The 23,911-nt window shown below is 42.4% G+C and overlaps 1 protein-coding gene across 1 annotated transcript in view; it reads right to left on the reverse strand.

The window, feature by feature from the left end:
- The window catches only part of LOC124555963 (homeobox protein B-H1-like), a 180,843-nt gene that overhangs the window by 45,320 nt on the left and 111,612 nt on the right, over positions 1 to 23,911 (reverse strand). The window lies entirely within an intron of this gene.

The raw sequence follows: 23,911 nt of genomic DNA on the forward strand, positions 1-23,911 counted from the left end.
CTCCTTGCCGCAAGGTAGCACCTACGCACTACAATTAACAAGCTGGTCCCACTTGTCGAGTCCTAGACGCTAAAATTGCTATGCTCTCTACCAAAATAAGAACATTTCAAAAGCCAGTGTGGACTGATCTAAGATGTTGGAGTGAATGAGCCATTTGTTTCTAGGACATAGTCGTTTTTGATGTTATTTGTATGAGAAGTTTCAAACAAGATTTTAACTGGAATGTGACTTTTATTTTGGGGCAGTGTAGGAAAGAGGTTGATAATGGAAATGTAGCAGGGAAACATACATTCTACGAGAAGACGGGACGCTCCCGCAACCGGCTCATCCGTGGACTGGGCCAACAACCTCATCACAGGCCAACCACGCGTTGGCCTGATCTGCTGAGGGATTAAGTTTCACTAATCCCTCAACAGAGTGTGTCTTTCTCTTTTTCAGGTTACACCAGACAGGACCAATCGACACGAGTGGTAATATATATTTCTCTCTCTTACAGGAACCGCAGGGATGACAAATTTTGTCTAAACTGCACCACCATGAGCCAAGGACAGGCTCGTCATTCCAGCGTCAGCGTCAAGGAAACATACAGCTCTCGGCGGCGGGTACATCCTTCACCATCGCGAATACGTGCAAACTATTTAGTATTATGACGTAAAATTGATGAAAGAGGTGAAAGTGTGACATTATGTCCGAAATGACACACCACATTGGCACCGAGCGAGGTGGCGCAATGGTCGGCACACTGGACTCCCATTTGGAAGGATGACGTTTCAAACCCATGTCCGGCCATCCACATTTATGTTTCCCGAGATTTCCGTAGATCGCTCCGGGCAAATGCCAGGATGGTTCCTTTGAACCTTCCCCAGCCTTTTACTCCGTCTCTAAGGACCTCGATGTAGACGGGACGTTAAACCCAATCTCACCTATCTCTGCCAGGGTGGTTTTATTTCGACCTGCGCCTGTCAACAAACGAAGCTGCATGTCACTGTTGTTTAACAGTTGAAAATTAACGTTAATAATGTGGCTACCAAATGGTAGGAAGGATAAGCACACAACTGCCTTTAACATCCCTTTTAGGTATCTATGTTCATTCAGCAAACAATACGAGTCTGTCTTGAAACTCTCTGGACTACTGTTCCTGAGGTCGCGGAAGCAGCACATCCGAGATGTTATTAGGCCTGTCTCGAAGCTACCTGCAAATTATTTGCAGTCCTGATGCATGATTTGATTTCCTCTACTGTCTATTGTTAAACTTCAGTAACAATGACCCCATACTTTGTTTGTATGACTCTTGTCGTACGGCTTGGATGTTTTAATTAGTAACCAGTCAATTTGCCTTAGCACTTCAGCTGATTCTTACGTGTGTGAACAATTTTCTGTTAGATCAATATTTTCTGTTGTGGAGCCAGAGTTTCTTTTTATCGTGTGCCAGAAATATATCATCATCAGTGGAACCACCACTGAGTTAGAGAAGACACACCCACTTCAGTCATCATCAATATCATCATTGAAGTGTATGAGCCTTCTCTGTGGCAGTGGTGGTGTTACTGTGTGACACACCCACTTCAGTCATCGTCAATATCATCACTGAAGTGTATGAGCCTTCTCTGTGGCAGTGGTGGTGTTACTGTGTGTATGACTCTCTCAAATGATAATTTAAGAACGAAGAGTTGGAAGCCACAGTAAATTTCCGCAAAACTTTTTGCTTACTCATATAGCGTCTTGGCTTCTTCTTTAGTTTCCCAGCTACCATTTGAGAGGAGCAGGACTCAGGTTGCTGTGAGGGTATAAATATTTAGATTTTTCATGGTTCCGCTAAACCTCTTAACGAAACTGTTGAGAGTTCTTTTTGAAAAAGTGCGTCCTATTTCTTCATCTGATAAAGGCCTGTCCGAACATACACTTGCGTCTATTGATCTGGTTGTCGACGGGGATCCACACGCTATTCGTCATTCTTTCCTTTCTACCGAGGTTTAGATCCCAATTTTGCTGATGGAATTTGACTGTATAAATAAGAAGAAGAAGCAAAAGCACCATACAAGTACACAAAATTTTTGTCATGATATAACGAAACTACAATATGGCACGTATATTTCCTACTGCATAACTTGCTTCAGATTAGTGCAAAATATGGTATTACATACGACGTGTGCAACACTGTTCTCCGTTAAAGTACTGGCTAGTACTATATCCTTACTTCGAACACATGTGCCTTCATTTATGATTCGTTCATGAACAGTGATATAGTAAATAACACCCATCACGATAAAGTATGATTAAAGCCAGTTCAAAAGCTTGGATATTATTAACTTCTTTCATTTTTCATCGAGCCTTTTTGGTTACATACGCTATGCTCTTCGAAATCTGCTTCAGTCCCCACTTCCATCTGTCTAAATCTACCCATCATTTCCATTCTTCATTATAAATGTTTTGTTCGTAAACACGACACGGATTTCGTAATACACTCATTTCCGCACGTGTATAGCTGCGCTCAGTGCAGTGTAGCCACGAACTAAACTGTGGTAACAAACTGAAAGGATCATCCTGTAACGGTACACCGGAGATCGCTATAAAACACTCAGTGGATAACATTCATCAAGTTCTAGAACTTTGTAGGCGGAGTTATGATCAAATCAAACTGCAATAAAGATATCTGTGTGAGTTACTGGAACAGTCAAGCAATATACGAGAAGTTGCCGGATACTAGTTGAGCACTAAAATTATGTATTGAAAAGTGTGACTCGTTTGTCAGGACTGAACTCGGGAGTAGCAGAAGGAAGGGAGAACAAGGTTTAATAATCCGATGAGTACAAACTCAGACTGAACAAGGATGTTGTTGGAAACAGGCCGCAGCGTTTTGAAGGGAGCCACTCCGGCATTTACTTGAAGTGCAGACAGCAACGGGATTAAAGATTCCATCTGATCATTCCGCCGACGGTTCTCTATAGTTGCCCGAAATCGTTTCCTGCGAATGCTGGGAGGGATCCTTCAACAAAGCCTCTTCCAATGCGCATCTAATCAGGGCTAATGTTCCGTTTTTAATGTCCTCCAAATTGACTGGACGCTATACCTGTCATTTCTTCCTCCCTTCCTTTTATCAGAATCAGTGAATCTCCGAAGTGGGTTAAGACACGTGTATTGGAATAGCCGTTAAACAAATAGCTGCCACATGGTGTTTTTAGAGAAACGTTCCTAAAAGAAAATAGTTTGACGGGGCACTGAGAAAGGGTGCAGGATGACGAAACGGCAAGAGGCGGAGCAGGGTAGCAGTAAAGCAGTGATACATGCAAAAAGGCCACTTAATGGCACGGATCGGAGTTTTACGACCCTCGCAAGCAAAGACCCGAATGACGCAGAGGGTCGTACGGTGAACGAGCACCAACTCGCATCCTGCAGCCACAAAATGTGGCAAATTCAGTGTCGAGGGAAGGGAATAGTTCGTGACACTGTTTCTTTAGGCTTCTTCCACGCTTCGCGTCTCGACAATATAGTGGGTCATTATGCGAAGTGGTCGCAAAGAATGTCCGCTGCGCAACATTTCTTAAAGTCTTGTCTAGAAAATGGTTCAACAATTCGAAATGGATACCAATATTGAAACTGTTATTTACACAAATAAAGTATTAGTTACTCAATCACCGTTTCCTTGTGTGGAATAAATTGTAAGGTAGGCTGAGTTCACAAACGTTGCAATTTTTAGTGAGTTCATTCGATCTAATAACCTGCGCATTTACACTCTGGGGGCTGAAAACTGTAATAGGTGAATATAGCTACAATTAATATCAACGTTTATCAGATGTTTCCGAAGATCAAGAAAAGCGGAGCGCGTTGCTATAAAACTTTTCATCACCCATAGCGAAACTTTAAGCAAAAGATAGCCTGAATGTATGACAACTGTCTAGCCAAATTCTGTGGAATTCCATTTCTATGTAAACCGCTTAACGGGGATAAAACCAACCTGTGTCTGTGTCCCAAACGTAGGCCTCACGTTTCCCAGGTATTTATTCGAAAACTTCACTGTAAGTCCTGACATTTGTTATATCACAACAATCTATTTTTCACGAGTTAACCTTAAAAAAGTTGTAGTTCAATTTGAAATCAAAGGCTGCTTCACTATGTAGGTAGACTTGGTATGTGTGATTTGGTATATCTCAGAAATAATTTCACATAATATTTCAACAAAGATGAAAGCTCTTAATAAGAGTGATGGTTGGTTGGTTGATTCGGGGAAGGGAACCCAATAGTGAGATCATCGGACCCATCGGGTTAGGGAAGGATGGGGAAGGAAGTCGGCCATGCCTTTCAAAGGAACTATCCCGGCATTCGCCTGAAGCGATTTAAGGAAATCACGGAAAACCTAAATCAGGATTGCCGGACGTGGAACCGGCGTCCTCCCGAATGCGAGTCCAGTTTAATACAAGTGACAGCACGAAATCTAAAGAGCTAGGAAACGAAGAGAAATTTGATATACGGTGACTTGGACGAACTTTGAAACAGGCTGCTTGAAAATTGAAATATTTAATGCAAATCTATCCTGTACCAGTTACTGGTCTCCATACAGTCTGGAACTTCAATGTTTTCTGGAGATCAGCAGAGGTGGTAGATCCACTTTGTTCCATCTACAAGAACATAAATGTAAGGAGACGCACAGAACGAAGCTCCGCATAAGTCATATCAACTCTACATGTATATTTCTTGTTTTATGTCACCAGCAATAGGACTAGATTTAGCGAACACGAAAATTTGTTTCAGCTATGGAGAAAATTTTTTAAAAGTTTGGATGCATTCACATATTACAAGTGAAAACTCCATCTAACATGATATGTGAGACATCAAAAAATGTATTTAGACGTTATTTTTAGTTTAGAATCCTGTCGATGGCGAGATGATAATGCATGGGAAAGAAACATCTGTTTACTCTCTCCGGATTTTTAAATGGTAGAAAGAGGTTTGAGCTCTTACTTCAGTGTGCGAGCGTAACCTGGAAAGTAAGAACACAGTGCACAAATAATACTTCTGAAGCCCTTGTCTTCGTGCTCACTTTAAATATGTTTAAAACGTATGCTTATTTACTCTTCCACGTATTATTTCATACTATAGAACATCACTGCCTACAGAAATTGACTGCCGTTTCCAAAAGATTTTCCAGTCAGGTATTCTATCAATAATGGACAGAGGAGAAAATAATATGGCGCAAAATTAGTATTTTAGGATCAATGCCAAATATGTGCTAAATATAATGTACGTGCAGGCGGGAGATGTCGACAATGAAACAGTCTTTCCACGACAGCATATCTCGCCTTGTTTTTGACAGCTGGACGCAGCTCCTGTAATGCCTCGGCGTAGATACTGCATTAATTTGGAGTTAACTAAGTAAAAGTTTGACGAACATTAGTCCTTTTCTTTTTTTTCTCAAAAATAAATGTAAAGAAACAACGTCCTGACCATTCATAGTGAAGTTGATGCCAGCGCGTGTGGCTCCATCGCATTCATTGGCACATATTGTCATTCGTGTAGGTTCATTGTCAAGTTCACGGGCGTATACGCAGGGCCACTCTATCTACTGTCACGTATTCTCGGGCATCTAGCTAGTCACTCGAGTGTCATCATGAAGATTATGTGAGTGTGCATTGCGCCATTCCATTAATTGTTACACTTTCTCATTCGTTTCGTGAGTAATTAAGTTTTCATCGTCAAGTTGTGAGTGTGTTGCTTCCATTCCAGTCTTCGTTGCTTATTATCATGTGTGTAGCAGGCAATACAAGTGACATCGCTGTTCGGAATGTCGTCGCGAAAATAATTTCCTGTTGTATCAAAGCTAGAGCTGCGCTCTACCAAAACTACGGTTCGGTCGTGTTGGTGCAATACATAAGTGACGTAGTAAATACCGGTAGTATTGGTAGCATTAGTAGGAAAGAGACATAAAAATGAATGTACGAGAGAAGAACTGGAAGCCGACGACTTCTCTTTGTCTGTGTGCTTTCCACATCACTCGAACCGCACGTTGTTCAGTGTTAGTCCATTCCGTATCCCTATAAAATACGAATTACATTTTATAAATAATAAAAATTAGTTAATCGAGTAACTTCTGCGCTTTTACGTAACCAAAGAAATTACCTCTGATGCAAGTACAGTTTACATACACAAAAATAAAAGTAATATATATTATTATTGTTGTTTTTTGTGTGCAATAGAGCATTCTTCATCATGATCAAAGGCAAGAGTTTCCTTTTATTATTGATAAGGGCGAAAGTTGTTTATGAGTAACAGAAACATGTTTTATATAAGCTCGACAAAGTATTGAATAAATGTTTGGTATGTTTTTGTTTTGCAGTTTTTCCTAATTTTACCTTTTTCTGAGGAAATTGCGTTTTCTTGTACTATATCATAAATCTGCAGTTTTTTCTACAACATCCCTCTGTTTCACGTTACAAATCAACTATTTCTGAATAAAACCTGAATTAAATATTGACAATTTCAGTTTAGCTATAAATACTCTTTATTTTTAAGTAAGAAACAGGAGGATCAGAATGCAGAGCAAAAATGTTGCGTAGGTTACGCGGCCCTTTATATATCGTCACTCAGTTTCTAGACGGTTCACCGCTTCCAGTTCCTAGGGGTATGTGGTAAGACACTGATCGCGTACGCAAACAAAGCTATCGATATGAAGTAAAGCCCGATATGTATGCAACACACCTAACGTAACGGTAACGCGGTTAGGTAACACAGTTACAATCTTAACTGACCGAAGCTTCTAGGAAAATTATCGTAATCTACGCTTGCTTGTGATATTCTATGGTAGCCAACGCTGTTTTTAAAATTCTAATCACAGCACAAATTTTGCATTTGACAGGAATTGAAATCAACATAGCTTGAACTCACTTCTCTAAAACAACATTACTGCAACTGATGTCTGTTGGTTTGTGTCACATCTTGCAGGCAAAGGATTAAACGACAGTGCCTAGGCAGATATCATTACTTTTTTGTACGCTCGTCGTATATTAACGCTGTAACATATGTGAGAGCGATTGGCAAATAATCGTAGCCAAGAGTGAGACATCGGCCAGTGCCCTCCCTCTGAAGCCCCGCCCCCCCCCCCCCCTCTCTCTCCACCATCCAACATAAAGACTCACGCCAATAACGGGCTGGCCATGTCACCAACAGCACTCGCGGATTGGAACATAAGAATCTGTCGCAAGTTTAGAATTGACATGAGTAAACAAATCAGTTAGTTAGTAGCTTCAGGAAGAGACTTTGACATTCCAGTCTCTAAAGCAGTTTACTGAGTTTTACCTGCAGATAGCCTAGCGCTTTCTTCATCGCAAATGTGGCACTCGTTTTTCCACGTCGTGTAACTCTCTGCCGTAAATAGTTGCCGTTGACGTTTATTTAGACGAATTAGCGGGTGCCTGCTTGCATCAGACAGCGGTAGATAAGCCTAACTTCAATCGATGGCAAGTGGCTGGGAAAGAGAGTAGAGCAGGCGGTAGCTTATCTGCGCGCGGCCGGCAGTGTCATTGTGTGCGATGTATTTTAGTAATAAGTTAGGCCGCGCTGCAGCGGCGCCTAAGTGCCGCTGCCCGGCCTTCATGCATTATTTAAACAGGCTAAAAGCAATTAGGGGCAATTCAGGAAGGTTGTTCCTCAAAGTGGGTGTGTGCGCCGCTTATCTCGCTCATCGCCCTCGCAGGTCTCACTCGCTTCCTGCGCCATATGGCTGCAATCGCCGCCTCGAAGCCTGCACTGCCTCCACTGGAGCCAGTGTCGTGTCGTCTCTGCCAGGACGCAACTCCTCACACGTTTCAAAATTCGCTTCGCGTGACTGCCGTACGAATGAGAACCTTCTCGGACTCTTACAGAGACGACTGTTTGTTGTCAAGCAGCCTGTCTTCCAGTGGATCGTTTTGAAATTATGTGCCCCTCTTTAAATGGTATCTTTCAGAAATACAGGGTGTCCAGAAAAAGACTCCCTGATTTCAAAATTAAATACCTCGAAAACAAAGATCGATAGAGGAATACAGTAATCGGTATGTTTATTGCGAAAGCTGTAAGAAGTTTATACAGCAGCTTGAAATAATAGTTACAAAAGCTGCTAACAGATGGCGCTGTAATCGCCATACGTAATGCCAAGTATAAATAGTGATCCGACGCCCAGAACGATCAGTTCCACTATTGAAACGTGAAAGGAGATTAGCGTACCGAAGGAAGAGATTAAAACCATGTAGTCCATTGAACAACGCGTTTTTGTGGTGCTAGAGTACCACAGGTTAGAAGAGAGTCCTACGGCAACAAGGCGAAGTTTTCAAGCACGATTTAATGTTCCAAAAGGACCCGATGCGAAAACCATTCGTACGCTCTTCGCAAAACAGGCAGCGTAACTGATGATCTAGTGGGGCATGTTGGCCGCAAGCAAACCGTAGTTACGCCTGAAAATATCGCCACAGTTTCTGGAATTATTCAGCGAAATCCAATGTTATCTGTCCGTAGAATTGCATCTGAGACTGGTTTTAAGCGTTCCAACACGCAGAAAATACTGAGAAAGAGCCTACACATGTTGCCATTCAAAATTCAAACGCACCGGGCCATACTCCTACGAGCTGTGCAACAAAGGGTTGCCTTTGCTAATCAGATGCTCACAATGATTGATAGTGAAGGATTTGATGCTGGCTGCATCTGGTTTACAGATGAAGCACACTTCCACCTGAATGGATACGTGAATAAGCAGAACTGGCCATTTTGGGGTTCCGAAAAGCCATATTGGTGTGAAGCGAAACCCCTGTATTCTCCTAAAGTTACTGTGTGGGCTGCAGTATGCAGCAGAGGCATTATTGGCCCTTTTTTCATTCGAGAAACGGTCACTGGTGCACGTTACGTTGCAATTTTGGAACAATTTGTCGCCACACAGCAAGCGTTAGAGGATCGACCAGGTACTGAATGGTTTATGCAAGATGGAGCCCGACCACATCGGGCCGAACAAGTGTTTCGCTTTCTTGAGGAATACTTCGGGAATCGAGTCATTAATTTGGAATATCCCAAATTTACTGGTGCAGGCATGGATTGGCCTCCATATTCGCCGGATTTGACTCCCTGTGACTTTTTTTTGTGGGGCACAGTGAAAGACATGGTCTACCCAAAGCATCCCGCCACGCTGGACGAGCTTGAATCGGCGATCTCTGTGGCATGTGAATCCATTTCGGTTGAGACACTACGAAATGTGATGGCGAATTTCATTCTTCGTTTGCGCCACCTCTGTAGTGCCAATGGTGAACATTTTGAAAACATTGTGATGTGATTGTTTGCAAAGATTGTTTTCATACGATTACTTCACTTATGTATGCTGATATGAGCTGTACAGCGTACAGCGCCATCTGTTAGCAGCTTTTGTAGCTATTATTTCAAACTGCTGTATGAACTTCTTACAGCTTTCACAATAAACATACCGTTTACTGCATTCCTCTATCGATCTTTGTTTTCGAGATATTTAATTTCGAAATCAGGGAGTCCTTTTCTGGACACCCAGTATAACCAGTGCACTTATAATCTTTTCATGACCTATACGACATGTGATCAAAAAACTATAGGGAATTTTGTAATTTAGCTGGTTGTATTCGTCTGATTCGCGCGATTTTTCGTAGTTATATTGGTAAACATGTTTTAAACGTACGTGTTCGTTGGTAGCTGTATGAGATGTATAGTCTGTAGTCAATATTGAAGAAGGTTACACGTGTTTGCTTCGAATGGCGATTACTGATTTATTTTAAAAATGGGCCAGAGCATTTGCATTAAATTTTGCTATAAAAGTGGAACAAAATGCTAAAAAGTTTTAGAAATGTTGAATGTTGGTTTTGGTGAGTCCGCTGTGCGTAAAATAGGGTTTGCCAACAGTATAAGAGTTCCCGAGATGGCCGTGAAGAAGTTGAATATGACGAAGGTTCTGTATGCCCGAGGACATTAACAACCGTTGAAGACACGGAAAAAGCCAAAAAAATGAATAAATAAATAAATAAATTATGAACGGTTCAAATGGCTCTGAGCACTACGGGACTTAACATCTGAGATCATCAGTCCCCTGGAACTTAGAACTACTTAAACCTAACTAACCTAAGGACACCACACACATCCATGCCCGAGGCAGGATTCGAACCTGCGACCGTAGCGGTCGCGCGGTTCCAGACTGAAGCGCCTAGAGTCGCTCGCCCACACCGGCCGGCGATTATGAACGGTCGCCGAATCACAATAGAAGTTGCTGATGATGTTGACATATCGATTTGCTCATGCCTTGAAATCTTTTCAGTTATTTTGGGTATGTAACGTGTGACAGCAGAATTTGTGCCAAAGGTGTTGAATTTCGAGCAAAATGGAAGTTGCCCAAGACTCACTAAATGAAGTCAGCAACGATGCAGAACAACTGAAACCTGTTGTAACAAGTGACGATACATGGGTGTACGGGTAAACGATGAAACTAAGGCTCAATCTTCCCAGTGGAGGCATTCCACATCGTCAGGACCGAAGAATACTTGGCATGTGTGGTCGAATGTTGAGGCTCTGCTCATTCTTTTCTTCGATTTTAAAGGCATAGTGGAACATAAGTTTTTTTCCAAATGGTCGAACAGTCAATAAGGAGTACTACCTCCAAGTCAACGCTCTTTTCGGGAAGCAATGCGAATAAATGTGGAGATTTGTGACGAAATAATTCATGTATTTTGCGCCACGCTATTGCATCTGCTCACACTTCATTGGTTTTTAGTGAATTTTTTATGCGAAACAACATTGCAATCATGCGCCAGCCTCCATATTCACAAGCTATGACCCCGTGTGACTTTCTCCGTTCCCAAAAATATACATAACCTGAAAGGACAGTTGCTTTACACGTTTAGATGAGGTTAAAAGTGAATAGCTGGAAGAGCTAAGTGCTGTCCCAAACATCGAGTTCCAGAAGTGTGTCACGGACTGGAAGATGCGCTGGCATAAGTGTATAACATCTCATAGGGACTACTTTGAAGGAGATAACATTGATGCAGATGAATATATAATATTATTTTCAAAAAATGTAAATTCCCGATAGTTTTTGAACAAGCTTCATATATCTTTTACGTTGAGCAAGCATAAAACAAATCATGGAGAAATTTGGAAAAGGATTTGAAGTTCAGAGAGAAAAAATAAAAACGTGAATGTTTGCCTATGACACTGTAATTCTGTCAGAGATGAGGAATTAAGTCCAGGTAGAAGAAATAAAAGCATCAAAGGTTGCAAATGAAACAGAAATTCTGTCAGAGATGGTAAAGGGCTCAGAAGGTCAGTTGAACGGAATGGATAGCACCTCGAAAAGACATAATGAGATGAATACGAACAAATAAAAAGACAAGTGTAATGGGATGTAATCAGATCAAATCAGGAGATGATGAGGCGGTTTGATAAGGAAATGAGACAGTAAAAGTACTAGCTGAGTTTTGCTATTTGGGCAGCAAAATAACCGGCGATGGGCGAGATAGAGAGGATATAAAATGCAAACTGGCAGCGACATGAAAAGCATTTCTGAAGAAGATAAATCTGTTAAAATCAAATATAAATTTCAGTGTTAGGAAGTGTTTTCTGAAAGTATCTGTCTGGCGTGTGGCCTTTTATGAAAGTGAAACGGGGGTGATTAACAGTTCAGACAAGAAGAGAACAGAAGCATTTGAAACGTAGTGCTACAGAAGAATACTTAAGAATGGATGGGTACATCCTGTAACTAATGAAAAGATATTATGTCTAATCAATGAGAAAAAGAGACTGTCTACACTACAAGAACTGTTGCTTCTTCTAAGTGTTCTGTCAAAAAAGCGCAGTCTTTAGTTCGCCTTCCCAACAACATTTTCTATGCGTAATTTCTAATTTAAGCTGTTGGTAATTGTAATACTTAGGTGTTTGGTTGAATTTACGGCCTTTAGATTCGATGATTTATCGTGTAAACGAAGTTTAACGGACTCCTTTTAGAGCTCATATGGATGACCTCACACATTTCAGTATTTAGGGTCAATTTCCAATTTTCGCACCATGCTGACATCTTTTCTAAATCGTTTTGCGATTTTTTTAGATCTTCTCATCTGAAGAAACTGAAATGTTGCCCATGAGACACTTGAGACGCATGGTCGCTCATGTCAGTCTTGTAGCGTTGCTACCTGGGAAATTGGGGCTAAAATTTAGATTGTTATTTATGCCTCCCCCGAGTGAGGTGGTGCAGTAAGTAAGACACATGAGTCGCCCTCGGGAGAACAGCAGTTCAAATTCCCGTCCTAATCCCCAGATTTATGTTTAGCATGAGTTCCAGAAACTGCTTAAGGCAAATGCTGGTATGATTTAATGAAAAGGACACGGTCAATTTCCTTCCATAATCCAAACTCGTACCTCATATTTAATAATCTCGTCATCGATAGGACGTTAAACCTCAATCCGCACTTTATTGGAAAGAACACACATGTTTCCTTGTCTCCCTGGAGGACAATAAACTTTACTTTATTATTCATTTTCGGACAATGAATATTTTCATTGTGAGCCTGCAGTTTGTCTCCCCACAGCTGTCCTGAAAATTTCGACTCGCATTAGACTGCTCGAGGTGTTACTCATAGTGTGAAACCATTCCGTCAAGAGTAAGAACGACATTACCACTCCTCTACCGCAACTTTATTCCTCAATGAACTTCTCACAAACAGCAAGTACGATATTACGTCAAAAAAACGATTCAGTTTTCCTCGTATCACTGGTAAGTAGTGCAGACGCTAGCGGTACTTTCCAGAGGCTGCTGGTGTAATAGGTCGCTGGGCTTTCTCATCGAACCAAGCAAAAACAGGTGTGAAAACCGAGAAGACGGGGCCGGATACTGTTACAAAAACTGTTACCACACCAAGCGAGTGAAATATCATAGGCGTCTCGCAGATCAATGTTTCGGTTTAAGCTTTAAACGAGAACGCATGCAGGCGGTTTCCACGATCTCTGTTTCAGAACAGGTATCAAAGGCAATCGGATACGCTGCTATAAACGCAATCGATTCTCACGGAAGATCGTGATTTCGAACGGGTCAGAGCTCGTAATTTTGTTTGGTATAGATAAGATGCGAATTGCTTACGTGTCGCTGACATTATCGGAAAAGGATAACCATTACCTTACAGCAACATAAGCTAAGATTATAGAGTGACGAGGTAATAATCTAGCAGCCGTCGGAAACACTTTTCTATAAGGGCAGTGTATGTAAATTAAGATTAGTTGGCACAAACTTATTGTGGCTAGGATGGGAAAATAACTTCTCGACGGTGAAGTACTGACATAAGACGAGCATGTTGAATGAGAAAATCATTCACGGAAGATAGATGGTTACGTACGGCCTTGTATTATCTACTTCTTTTCTGTTCATTGGCCGATTTCAGTACGTCATTTCATTTCCCATTAATAACGCGTCGTGGAATTAATAATTCGCATTCCTTTTCTCATAAAAAAGGATGATAGCAGTACTCATACACATTAAATGTATTGACTTAAGCGAGTCAACACTCGTCACAGAATTGATACGCTAATTTATTTTTTGGCGTCCTGTATAAAACACAGTGTGTTCATAATCATGCAGTCAGTGTGTGAATGCGGCCAGCAAAGGAACATTACACTCAAATTAACAAAATAAAAAAAAATCTACACAACTGGCATCTTCATTACCCTTACGGGAACTTCTCATCTACTAAATTGCCTCCTTAAGATCATCCGTTGAAAAGTATGCAGTCCATACTACCCATTTCCAACCATCGTGGGTCCATGTTGTACAGTCACTGCGCAGAGTTGTCGGTGCTGACAGAAAGATTCTTAAATACGGCGGAGCAGTGGTTATTCATTTCGTGCAGATAACATCGAACTGTGACAACAAGAAGTCGTTCGAGATGCTATGCTCTGACACAACTTGTGTCGCATTACCCTCACAGTTCCTTAAGATAACCCCTTTCAGTTTGAGGCGATTCGTAACGCTTGGCTATCAGCTGCTATTGTTATTATGACTCACTGGTGCCACGAGTCACTCTTACATGCTTCACCTCACATGCTGTCGCTCTGATAACGTGAAAGCCTGTGTCACGCGGCAAAGGAATGAGTGAACAGTCTCGTAGATTGCAGCTGAGTACCATGTTTGGCATGTTAAGTGGTCAACAAGCACCAAGATTCTAAGAAATCTCTCCGTGCCTACTAGCCGGCCTTAGCACCACCTACAGCACGCAGCTGCAGTGTAGACAATTATTGGCTTGATTGTTCGTCGTGTAACACGGGCTTATAATTGTGAATTTTTCAAAACACTTGCTCAATTTTACTGAGCTTAAAATCACGTTGCCAGGCCTCTCATTTGGTCTCACCGTTGTCCGTGTAGTTGCACGCACGAAGGTGTTAAATCAGTATTATACGTTTTAAATTGTAAGACATTTCCAGTGGCAGATGTGGACTCTGACCATAATCTATTGGTTATGAACTGTAGATTAAAACTGAAGAAACTGCAAAAAGGTGGGAATTTGAGGAGATGGGACCTGGATAAACTGAAAGAACCAGAGGTTGTAGTTAGTTTCAGGGAGAGCATTAGGGAACGATTGCCAGGAATGGGGGAAAGAAATACAGTAGAAGAAGAATGGGTGGCTTTGAGAGATGAAATAGTGAAGGTAGCAGAGGATCAAGTAGGTAAAAAGACGAGGGCTAATAGAAATCCTTGGGTAACAGAAGAGATATTGAATTTAATTGATGAAAGGAGAAAATATAAAAATGCAGTAAATGAAGCAGGCAAAAAGGAATACAAACGTCTCAAAAATGAGATCGACAGGAAGTGCAAAATGGCTAAGCAGGGATGACTAGAGGACAAATGTAAGGATGTAGAGGCGCACATCACTACGGGTAAGATAGATACTGCCTACAGGAAAATTAAAGAGACCTTTGGGGAAAAGAGAACCGCTTGCATGAATATCAAGAGCTCAGATGGAAGCCCAGTTCTAAGCAAAGAAGGGAAAGCAGAAAGGTGGAAGGAGTATATGGAGGGTCTATACAAGGGCGATGTTCTTGAGGACAATATTATAGAAATGGAAGAGAATGTAGACGAAGATGAAATGGGAGATATGATACTGCGTGAAGAGTTTGACAGAGCACTGAAAGACCTAAGTCGAAACAAGGCCCCGGGAGTAGACAACATTCCATTAGAACTACTGACAGCCTTGGGAGAGCCAGGCCTAACAAAACTTTATCATCTAGTGAGCAAGATGTATGAGACAGGCGAAATACCCTCAGACTTCAAGAAGAATATAATAATCCCAATTCCAAAGAAAGCAAGTGTTGCCGGATGTGAAAATTACCGAACTATCAGTTTAATAAGCCACAGCTGAAAAATACTTACACGAATTCTTTACAGACGAATGGAAAAACTGGTAGAAGCCGATCTCGGGGAAGATCAATTTGGATTCTGTAGAAATATTGGAACACGTGAGGCAATACTGAGCCTACGACTTATCTAAGAAGCTAGATTAAGGAAAGGCAAACCTACGTTTCTAGCATTTGTAGACTTAGAGAAAGCTTTTGACAATGTTGACTGGAATACTCTCTTTCAAATTCTAAAGGTGGCAGGGGTAAAATACAGGGAGCGAAAGGCTATTTACAATTTGTACAGAAACCAGATGGCAATAATAAGAGTCGAGGGGCACGGAAGGGAAGCAGTGTTTGGGAAGGGAGTGAGACAGGGTTGTAGCCTCTCCCCGATGTTATTCAATCTGTATATTGAGCAAGCAGTAAAGGAAACAAAAGAAAAATTCGGAGTAGGTATTAAAATCCATGGAGAAGAAATAAAAACTTTGAAGTTTGCCGATGACATTGTAATTCTGTCAGAGACAGCAAAGGACTTGGAAGAGCAGTTGAATGGAATGGACAGTGTCTTGAAACGAGGATATAAGATGAACATCAACAAAAGCAAAACGAGGGTAATGGAATGTAGTGAAATTAAGTCGGGTGATGCTGAGGGAACTAGATTAGGAAATGAGACACTTAAAGTAGTAAATGAGTTTTGTTATTTGGGGAGCAAAATAACTGATGATGGTCGAAGCAGAGAGGATATAAAATGTAGACTGGCAATGGCAAGGAAAGCATTTCTGAAGAAGAGAAATTTGTTTACATCGAGTATAGATTTAAGTGTCAGGAAGTCATTCCTGAAAGTATTTTTATGGAGTGTAGCCATGTATGGAAGTGAAAAATGGACGATAAATAGTTTGGACAAGAAGAGAATAGAAGCTTTCGAAATGTGGTGCTACAGAAGAATGCTGAAGATTAGATGGGTAGATCACATAACTAACGAGCAGGTATTGAATAGAATTGGAGAGAAGAGAAATTTGTAGCACAACTTGACTAAAAAAGTGGTAGGTTGGTAGGGCATATTCTGAGGCATCAAGGGATCACCAATTTAGTATAAGAGGGCAGCGTGGAGGGTAAAAGTCGTAGAGGGAGACCAAGAGATGAACATGCTAAACAGATTCAGAAGGATGTAGGTTGCAGTAGGTACATGGAGATGAAGAAGCTTGCACAGGATAGAGTAGCATGGAGAGCTGCATCAAACCATTCTCTGGACTGAAGATCACGACAACAACAACGAGACCCAAAATCGTATAGTCAGCAGCGGTACGGTGTGATTGTTCTTAATATAAAGTACACAAAGTGACGTAGACGCCGCTGCGACAAGTAATTTAATACATGGCACTCGGGGCCGCAAATGTCGGGATATACACCAAAAGTGAATGACAAATATTCAGTATATCACGTCAATATAAGGCGTATTTCGCCGCACGCGCAGCGGTTTTGCTAGTCGCTTCTGCACTCACTGGTAGAAGGCAGTGCTACACTTCGCCACCGTACGAGGGGGCGCAGTGGTTAGCACACTGGACCGCTTTCGGGAGGACGACGGTTCAAACCCGCGTCCGGCCATCCTGATTTAGGTTTTCATTGATTTCCCTAAATCGCTTCAGGCAAATGCCGGGATGGTTCCTTTGAAAGGGAACGGTCGATTTCCTTCCCCATGCTTCCCTAATCCGATGGAACCGACGACCTCGCTGTTTGGTCCCCTCCCCCGAATCAACCAACCAACCACACTTTGCTGAGCAACGGAGCAAATGGCGAACACGTAAGTTACAAAATTACTTTCATCACTGTAACCAAGCAAAAGCTGCTGTTATTTTGTGTTTCTTTCCTTTTTTCCCGTCTTCTTTTGTTCATAGACGTAATTTAGTAAAGAAAGCGTAGATAATTTACTGGTAACAACGTAGATCGGAAGCTCGTACTCATTTACCTGTGACGGAATACGGTAGCTTTCGGTTGTAGTACTCTTTGCCATGAACAAGCAGAGGCCGCTAGATCGGTAAACAAATTAATAAATCTTACCTCGTTGGAAACACGTAATTGTCTAACGCAAAAATTGTATTATCCGCCGGACTCATAGACTGGAATCTTGAGCCCCACGCGCTTAAATTGCGAACGTAGACCGGAGCCACACCGACGTGAAACTTGACTTGGGTTGGGATGTTGAGGTGTGACAGACCGATAGGTTGGACCGCTGCACGAGCGGCGAAGTACGTCATCTGGCAACGTCACATGTTCAGCATCTGTCATACACTTTTGGGGTATTTCCCGACATTTCGGACCTCATGTGTCTTACATTAAATTGCTTGTCTCAGCATCATGTACGTCACTTCTGAAGTTTTTAAACGTTAATAAGAATCACCCTGTATAACAAATGTAGCGTGTGATACAGCAGCGCGGAATGGCCGCGCGGTTTGAGGCGCCATGTACGGATTGCGTGGCTCCTCCCGCCGGAGGTTCGAGTCCTCCCTTAAACATGTATGTGTGTGTGTTTTGTTGTTAGCATAAGTTAGTTTAAGTAGTGTGTAAGTCTAGCGACCGATGACCTCAGCAGTTTCGTCCCTTAAGAAATCACACATTTTGTGTAATACAGCTAACAGGCACGCTAGATTCTGAGTACCTATTGGTTACTTTATAGGCGCAATAGTTCAACCATTCGTTTATAATGTTGTACTGACTTAATATACCGTCTAACATACTGCAGAGTAGCCAGTCGTGGTGGCTGAGCGGTTCTAGGCGCTTCAGTCCGGAACCGCACGACTGCTACGGTCGCTGGTTCGAATCCTGCCTCGGGCATGGATGTGTGTGATATCCTTAGGTTAGTTAGGTTTAAGTAGTTCTAAGTTCTAGGGGACTGATGACCTCATATGTTAAGTCTCATAGTGCTCAGAGCCATTTGAACCATACTACAGAGTACTCCTTCACGACAACAGCGAATAACAAACGCTGCGCATGAATAATCTATGATAACCGTCTGTACGGTACCTGAAGGAAAGCGCGATGGCGGCGCCCTACTTGGTGATGAGCAGAAAACGGTGGGAGCGACGTACTGTGTTGTATTTCGCAGCGCCTTTGTGAGAAGGTAGCAAAATGCCGGAGATATTGCAGGGGGTCTCGCCGCTTCACCACGTCAGACTGGAATGTAAATGCGGCAGCGTCGGAAACTTCGCTTGGCGTCGTTATTGCCGAGTCGTCCGCGCTGGAAGTCGTAACCGAATTTTTACTAATATTAACAATTGGTTCGCGTGCTTACATGCAATTTCCACGTTATGTGTCTGTCGAGCGAAGAATATACACAGCCAACCGTGCAATTGAAAAGCTTCCACAGTCGGAAGTCTTTAATGACCCGCGGTCCGATAACAGATTCGAGGTGGTGCAACGGCTCCTGGGAGCCCTCCCACTTTGCCCTGAGGAATATTACCCAATATCTGGCCCACACACGCGAATCTCGTATTGTATAATGTTTCGCCGAATTGTTGGCTTCCTCTGCCCGCTATCAGATTCCTTTCGACCGTCTCTCTGAACTGCAAATGTTATTTCGACTCTCTGCCGTCCTTTCACTTTCAAATTACATCCGTCACGACAGAGGCTGCACGATCTGCTTAATCCACCTCGTTTATGCGTAAATAATTTTAAAAAGGAACGGCCCCAAAATGTACGCCAAGGATGTTTTTAAAATTATGTAGATTACAGCAGCCGAGTGAGTTATTTCCGCAACGTATCAACACTCCCTGCTAAACGGGCTTACTTCTTCCTTTCTAAATTCAGAAACTAGCAGCAGGTAATGGAAGCGTAACTGAAACACTTCTGGTCATTAAGACGTTAATTGCTCTAATAAGTCAGGCTGGAGACTAGGTCCTGTTAGCCGGAGCTGCTATGGAAACGTCTTAATTCAAGAGCAGAGGTTTCCTCACGACTGCGTTGGCTAACTGAATTTCCAAGCAGCAAACGTTGTTCCGCTAACACCGAAGATTTGTCGCCGTCGTGAGGCGCATTCCTGGACCGCCTGCCGACACGATGGTCGCATTACTCCGCTGTCAGCAGAGATGCTGCCTGCTTGCGGCTTCGCCCGTTACTGCCGAACGCTGAAAATTTGCCAAATCCCTCGCTCGTCTCTAATGCAGCTGAGACGGCGTTATGCTGCTTGAAAAAACCGGCGCCGTGTTTCAGTACAATAACTGGTAAAATGATCCCATCTCTGGCACATTTATATCACTCCTTTAGAAGTGTGCGCGTCCCATCTTCCGTCTCAACTGCACAGTGTAGGTCTGTAGTCAGTACCATTAGGTGTGTTACCGCTATTAACGCTGATGGTGGAAGATTCCAAAACGTGGCTCTCTCCACTTGGCTAAGGATCAAACATTCGAACATTAGAGCACACATCTCATTAAAATTTCAAGTTATTAATACCAGAATACATTACACCTGCTTTAAAATCGGTTCATGCCATTTGGACATTACCTTATCATAAATCCGAGCGGTAATCAATAAGTATTAGTTATTGCCTCCAAAGAAAAGTTATATACCTTAATTTTAGTTTGTTTACAGGTACATATCTGAAATGCCTGTTCTGCAGTATCGTAACAGCCTACTACAGCAGTGAAAACTTAACATATCATCCCATCTCTACTTCTTCAATGGACTGCGACACATTTTACTACGATACTGTGGCGCAGGCGTTTCCAATTGTAACAGAACTGCGCGCATATACCTGCAAACAATTACTTACTTATCTTTATTCTTTGAGGTGATCATTACAACTTTGTCACTATCTCACGCATTTCCCAGACAGCAAAGCAACAGACGACTTCTCACTGAAATGTCGACTTGTATGATGCCCATGAATTTAATAGTTCTAAGTTTCTCAAGTTATCAACAGAGTAGCAGTACCATCTTGAAGTAACATTTTAGCGAGTAATCAACTCACTTCGCTTTAAGATGACTAGTAGGAAGATGATTGAAACGTTGCTTGCTGCTCGGGCATCTACATTCGCATCTACATACATACTCCGTAAGCCACCGTGCGGTGCATGGCGGCCTTTACCTTGTACCACTAATAGTCATTTCCTGTTCTGTATCACTCGCAAAGTGAGTGAGGGAAAACATCTGTCTACAGGTCAAATGTTAATAAAATCTACAAACTACAGGGATGGATTCTTGAGTGTAAATTGCAGAAAAGAGGTCCTATGAACATGTGTCCGTAAATGCATCGTCGCCACGGAAAATGGCACTGACCAGTGGAAGTTCACCTGACAACGTGCTGTGTGTTCCATGTGCATTGCAGGCTGTATGATTGATGCAGCGCAGTGCAAGCATCAGAACTGTCCGGTATTCATGTCGGGAACAAGCTGAGATGATGATATGTACGGCCAAGCAGATGGAAATGGTCGAGAGGCAGTCCTCCAGATCTGGTGTACGCTCAATCTGTCACCTCCCTGCACTTTCATCTGCCGAAAGGACCCAGGATCACACAAACGCCCAAACACTACTTGAAATGTTGTACGATGTGGTTGATGTCTGTGAGGGTACTTGTTTTGGCATAGCCGTGCTGCCTCTCGACCGTTTCCATCTGCTTGGCCGTACACAAACACCATCTCGGCTTGTTCCTGACATGAGTATCGGACCATTTTCCTGCTTATATCACGCTGCGTCAATCGCACAACTTTCAACACACGGGGAATACACAGCACATGGTCAGAGGAACTTTCATTCGTCAGCGTCGTCCACCGTGGCAACGATGCACTTCCGGACACATGTTTATAGTACCTTTTTTTCCTCCATTTCCAGTCAGGTGCGCCGGCCGGAGTGGCCGTGCGGTTCTAGGCGCTACAGTCTGGAGCCGAGCGACGGCTACGGTCGCAGGTTCGAATCCTGCCTCGGGCATGGATGTGTGTGATGTCCTCAGGTTAGTTAGGTTTAAGTAGTTCTAAGTTCTAGGCGACTGATGACCTCAGAAGTTAAGTCGCATAGTGCTCAGAGCCATTTGAACCAGTCAGGACGTCCCTGCCGTTGTCGGTTTTATTAATGTTCACCCTGTACATGCCTCAATACGATTAATAATTTCTCTTATATTTGTGGTCATTACCCTAAATGTAGGTTGATGCCGGTAGAATCCTTCTGCGGTCCGCTTCAGATGCCTTTTCTCTAAATTTTCTCAATAACTTTCCTAGAAAAAATGTCTCCAGGAATTCCCATTTGAGTTCCCGTAGCATCTCTGTAATACTTGTCTGCAGACTGAATCTACCGGTAACAAATCTAGCTGCACGCCTCTGATTTGCTTCGATGGCTTCCTTTAATCCGTGCTGGTGGGGATGACAAACACTCGAACAGTACTCAAGAATGTGTCACACTAGCTTTCGGTACGCCGTCTCCTTTATACATCAGCTACACTTTCCCAAAATTCACCCAATAATACGAGGTCGAGCATTGGCCTTCATTACTGCCAACCTGACGTGCTCATTCCACACCATATGGGTTTGCATTATAGTGCCAAGATATTTAACCGATATGACTGCGTCAAGCAGCACCCTACTAATGCTATATTCGAAAGTTACAAAATTCTTATGCGTACTCATCGGCATTAACTTACATTTTTCTACAGTTACGTCAAGTTGCCATTCATCACACCAATTAGAAATTCTGTCTCAGTCATCTTGTATCTTACAGTCACTCAATGCAACACTTTTCCCGTACACCACAGCGTCACCAGCAAACAACCGTAAATTGCTGCTCATCCTGTCCGTCATATCAATTATGTATATAGAGAAAAAGAGCAGTCCTATCGCACATCCTGACGGTAAGTCGATAAGTGCTGACGACCAGAGAAGATTCCATCAATAAATGTCTGAAGATGTTTACTGCTGATCGACAACGAGACTGACAATGAAGCAAAAGCTTTCCAAAAAGAAACTGTCTTTCTCAACAATTTTTAACAGAAGAACAACCACGGAGTTAAGCAAGAGGCTTTCACGAACTCTGCACCATTTACCTGCTCGTCTTCCAGAGTACGTAACTTGCCCAGATCTGCACTTACCGCCAGTACCTGAACTCCATAACTATCAGAAAACTTGTGATTTTCTCTTGTAAACTCGGCTCAACATGGCAGTGAGCTAAATTATACGAGTTTAGCAATGTTAAGTTACAATTTACTATTACATTTTTATTTAAAAGAATTAAAAATGGTAAACTGTTATCTTAAATACCGGAACCTACCTGAAGGTGGATGAAGAAGAAGTATTTAAAGAAAAAAGTATGTGATAACGAGATTGAAATGAGAGTACTTTTGCCGGCCGGTGTGGCCGAGCGATTCTAGGCGCTTCAGTCTGGAACAGCGCGACCGCTACGGTCGCAGGTTCGAATCCTGTCTCGGGTATGGGTGTGTGTGATGTTCTTAGGTTAGTTAAGTTTAAGTAGTTCTAAGTTCTAGGGGACTGATGACCTCCGAAGTTAAGGTCCATAGTGCTCGGAGACCTTTGAACCATTTTTGAGAGTACTTTTATTCAAATGATAGTTTTAAGCTAATGTTAATTTTTAAGATAGTTTGAAACATGCTTCAATTAGAGCAATCTCTCCATTTTACCTTTTTCCCATTGCAGAATTTTGATTTTTACTTCTGTTTCTTTGGTTTTCTTGTCCCCAGACTTTATTTAGTCGAATATAAGAGTTATTTACAAAAATGTAAACGTTAGGGTGTGCAGATACACTCAAGGAGTTAAAACGAGAATAATAACACTCGCACGCATCTTTTATTCTCCAAAGTGCAGGGGACTTGTTCGCGCAGATATGCGTACGCATACTTCTACCTGAAGACCAAATTTGGGAATTCGTGTGGGGGAATTAGTGGGCCTTTCCTGAACTGCGGAGTTCGTGTCCGACTTATCAAGATTCAAGGATTTTGTTCGTCCGCGGTCTACTTTTTTATGACACTAAGTGCTCAAATTTATATACGTATGAAATGCATTCGCACTTGCGAATACGGACAACCATCAGTCGTAATCGATTTGGCTACCCGTGCACGACTCACTGCCAGAACCAAACTTGAATGTAAGTTGTTGTTCATTCGTCACAACCTGCACGCGTACACACGATGTAATTCCCGTACAGGGAAGGGAGACACTTTAATTGAAAGTAGGTGCCTGGAATTGGCGGATAAATACGATATTGTGGTGCCTGTGTTGTTAAGAAGTACTATGCGATGTTGCTTCGGATGTGCGGTAGACATTGCATCGTTCTTCTTAGCAACACAAGCACTGCAATAACGCGTTTATAGACGTACCTTGTACTTCACAGTTAGCGAATCAATACTTCTAAGAGACGCCTTGGAGATTTTTTCTCTTTTTTTTTAATTATTGGCTTTCGGAACGTGTCCATATGGTCATCTCAGTAGCGGAATGTCAATGGCGACGATGCTAACGCGAGGAGAACAGGACACCCAGTTCTCAAGCGTAGAAAATCTCCGACCCGGCAGTGAATAGAAAGCACACTATGGCTACGCCGTCGGCACACGGACCGTGCTGTTGAACGTTAA

This window comes from Schistocerca americana, chromosome X (genome assembly GCF_021461395.2).
Source record: "Schistocerca americana isolate TAMUIC-IGC-003095 chromosome X, iqSchAmer2.1, whole genome shotgun sequence".
Classification (NCBI taxonomy): Eukaryota; Metazoa; Arthropoda; class Insecta; order Orthoptera; family Acrididae; genus Schistocerca; species Schistocerca americana.